This window comes from Pygoscelis adeliae, unplaced genomic scaffold, assembly GCF_000699105.1.
Source record: "Pygoscelis adeliae isolate BGI_AS28 unplaced genomic scaffold, ASM69910v1 Scaffold59, whole genome shotgun sequence".
In the NCBI taxonomy this organism is placed as follows: Eukaryota; Metazoa; Chordata; class Aves; order Sphenisciformes; family Spheniscidae; genus Pygoscelis; species Pygoscelis adeliae.
In genome coordinates this window covers 1,880,683-1,884,802 of record NW_008825565.1, presented here as the reverse complement: position 1 = coordinate 1,884,802, position 4,120 = coordinate 1,880,683, and positions in this window count along the sequence as shown.

Sequence of the window (4,120 nt, the reverse complement as noted above, 5' to 3'; positions counted from 1 at the left end):
AGGAATGCTCATTCAGGGAACTCAGATTGCTAAAATAAAGCATGTATGTTCCTAAAATTGAATGGACATTTGGAAAAAATAGGGTTCTGTCTTGATTCAGTCTCCACTTTAGTCTACTTCTCATGAATATTGTGTATTATTTTCTCCTTGGGTATTGGCTTTATGGAGCCTCTGCAGCTTTGTTGCACAGCTCTCAGGTACCCCATCTACTTGATAATTTTTCCAAAGATTTCACTGGCTCTTGGTATTCCATGAAGTAGAAGAAGATTTTGCTTTATTTGGTGTACTACACTTGGGCTATTAAAGCTAAGATCCCCTCATTATTTAGATGTACTTGCTAGCTTTTAGTTATACTACCTGACATCATGTCTCCATTCCATCACATCATTCTGCCAGATTCTCATTTGGCTCATGTTTTAATTTCGGTTAGCTGTAAAAGTCAGCCAGAAAGTGGACTTTTCAATGATATGAATACCACCAACACTGTGAGCACTCATATACTTACTGTTATCTGCAAATGTCTGCATGTGATATTACTAAGCTAAATAACCCAACTGACTGGACTCTCTGAGGTTTTCAGTTGCCCTCTGAAAGCTGAAAGTTCAGGATGAGGTCAGCAGTTTTTTTTAAAAGCTGGCTTCCTAAGGAACGACTTCTAATACTTCAAGTTTTTGCTATTTTAACTTCTCTCAGTAAGTGGTCTGTAATGGAAATTCTGCCTGATCATGCAGGTCTTGTTTAGGCAACTTACTTTCAATTGATTTTACATTCATTCATCAGAATGATTTGCTTTAAGAACTGATTTTATGTCTAGCTAGAACATGACCAAATAGGTTTAAACCAGGTACCCCGCATTTGCACGTGCACCATATGGCTGCCTGGTTTTCCTCCAGGAAAACCTTGTGTGGTTTGGTGGGATTGGTGGGATCCCAATTACCAACTGGGATGGGAGGGCATTTTTTTATTATTTACAGCAGGGGCAGCTCATCATAACCACATCTGTAAAAAACAGCTTGGCCAGCTGTATTCCTCACAGGTCTGTGTGTGCTAAGGCATCCCAAGAGCACATCGTGCCCTGCTAACTAGGCAGACCTTCCAGACATCTGTTCCCCTGCTGAGGCAGGGCCACCCGGCTCTGAGAGTTAGCACTGGCATCCTGAAGAGGAGCAGCTGGAGCCAGGAACGAATATGTGGAGAATGTGGGGATAAATGTATTAAATACCTCAGGTTAACTGGCAATCAGTTAAAGCTGATGTCTAGGCAAGCTCTGAGTATAATATTGCAAAGTCAGGGCTGAAAGCAGTAGATGCTGAAGGCTCACCTCTCTGCAACTTTAAAGTTAAAGAAAAGATGCTGATATTATTTCTCAATTATTTACTTATTTATTTCTGCTATGTTTTGAGATGTTCCAAAGCAAGTTTAAGATGAGAACAGAGGCCAAAAATAGCTCCATGGCAGCACCCTCGATGGGGGTGACTTGGTCAGCGTGACCCTCGATGGCGGTGAGTTGGTCAGTGTCACTCCTACTGGCATGAGTGTTTTGAAAACTCTATGGTGACATACACAGCAGAGGAAGATTTTACAGCTGCAAAAGTGCAACAAAGCAATATCCCTGCTAGCCATCACTCATAGTCTTCCCCTCCAGTCTCAGCTGATCACAATATTGCTCGTTTCCCCCACAGACCTGCCTGAGGGGCAGTGCTAAATGCTCCATGTAGCTCCACAGGATCCCTGCTGAGAGACATTGCTGGAGAAACAGCCAGGACCGGAGAATCACTTACATACACTCACAGGTGGGCTTTGCATGGCCGTGGCCCTGGTCCTGCAGCAGAGCTAGTCTCAAGTTAATAATTACATGTTTAGCATATTACACAAGCAGTCACTCCTGCTTTTTCACCGGTGTCCATTCTTCCACTTTGTGATAGCCACTCCTTTTCTCATTTGATTTCATGCGCTGCAGGAGCACGGGTCCCATGGGCATCAGCGTTCCCTCCCCAGCCCCGCAGCAGTGACCCCGTGCTTCCTAGGTTAGGACCCGTATGCTACTCGAGCAGCCTTTCTTCTGGATTCAAATTACTAAGATCAAAGGTTCCAGCAGATTCAATCCTCCCTCGGTCTGCTAACATATTTATTTGTTCCAGTGACCTGCCAGGTCTTCAGCAGTCCTACCAAACCCACAAGAAGATCCTCAGCTCTCTTCAGAGCTGGGCTGACTTGTGCAAGCACAAGTTGAGGGGCTGCTTTGGAGGGAGAGCAAAGACTGGGGGCTAGCAAAGGATCACGAAACAACGTTTGGAGCCGGCAAGATACCATTAAAGAATGCTGCCCACTTATGCAGAAAAACTGGGTGCCAGCCGCTCACCGACCCTGTTATTCAAGTTCTGCAGCCTGCAGGAAAGGGCTCCTAGAATTAGCTCTCCCAATCTGGTGGTGAGACACCTCTGATGTCTGAAACGGGTCTGCCTTGGGGTTGTTAAATACCTGTTCCATGTGATTGGGCTAATTAAAAGTTTTTAGCCAAACAAATCCCTGTTTGTGAAGGTATAAAAGCTAAGAGGATTAGATGTTAGTTAAACTAGACATAACTGAGAAACAAAGTTGTTGCTGTTAATTCTTAAAAATGCTACCCTAGTGCGTGCGGGTGAAAGGAGTGGATAACAAAATTAATCTGTGAAACAAAAGTCTCAGATGACAGTTAAATCAGGTATATTCCGTATAAAAAAAAGTGTCTCCCTTGAATTCAATATTGTCACGTAATAGCAGAAGACTTTGTTCTGCATACAGAAGGCAAAACCAGCTTTAATTAAAATTTTTTGATCTCCAGTATTCTTCTTGTAAAGGAAATGTAGGTATTTTCTATTATTCTATAGGTTTACTACCTTAGCCCATTGGGTATACAGGTATATACAAATAGCGCCAAAAGCTGGCTAAGGACAACGTAACTCCAAACTTTCATTAGAAGGATTGCTGCTACTAAACTGAGAAAGCATCTGAGTCTCATTCCTGTTGTACTGACCAGCTGGGAAGTCAGTGGCTCTCAATGACTTTCCACCCTGTCCTTCCAGGGGGTCTCGGTTATAAAGAATCGGCTTCTTTTGTGTTTCCATGGGAATCAGAAGCCAACTGTTTTCTTCCACCGATAAGGAACTGCTTGCAATAGCATCCCTAGTAAGGACAGATTAGGGAAAATGGAATTTAGATCCACAGCATATTTGTGCTGAACAAACGTTCCCTCCCTACCAAAAAAACCCAACAAAAATAGTCCATTAGAGCCTCCAGACTCCTCCTCCCCCTCTGAAAACACACTTGTATGCCCGCTCGGAAATTCTTGACTTTATTCCCAGTGAGACTGTTCGGTTCGGCAGCAGCCAGCAGCCCTCGCCATCAGCATCTGCTGCTAACTGTCATTTTGCCTTGTTTCACTGCTTCTTCCTGGGCAGACATCCCACGGATCGCAGGGTTTTATCTTGATGGCTCCATTCTCCCCTACCAGCCTCATTCTATAACACTTGCTAATGCTGGTAGCACTAATTATACTTTTATTTGAACGTGAATACTTTGCTTGGGGACATGATAAGTGTACACCTGATTTTGGAGCCTCTGAAAGAAGGCTGTTGTGCTGATCAGTGCCAATACGGAAGGGGGAGATATAAGAACTACCTCTACAGAAGTAAATTAAATTAAATCAAATCACTGGAAACTGATTGCACCCTTTAAGGGTCAGAACAGCCCCTGACACACTTTGGGCCCACGTCATGTAAATACCACTTGCCCAAACCAGAGGGCAAATACCACTCTGCCAGGCCCAGGCCAGGGGTTAGGATGAGCTCTGGATCGCTCCTAACATGCAGTTTGGGTGCAGCCACTTGGTTTTGGCAGGCGAGACAGCATCCTCCTCTGGAGGCAATCAGCCTCCATGCCAAGGAACGATTCTGGGCACGTTTAATTTACTAGCAGACATGTAACTAATGGGGAAGAGAGATAGAAAACCAAACTCCTCTTTAACAACCAAAATAAAGAAATCTTTTACATCTGGAAATATTGAGGCAGATGATCAAATAATTAGCACTGCAACAAGTTTGTACTGCCTGCAGCTAGAAGAACTGCTCTCTATGGAAGC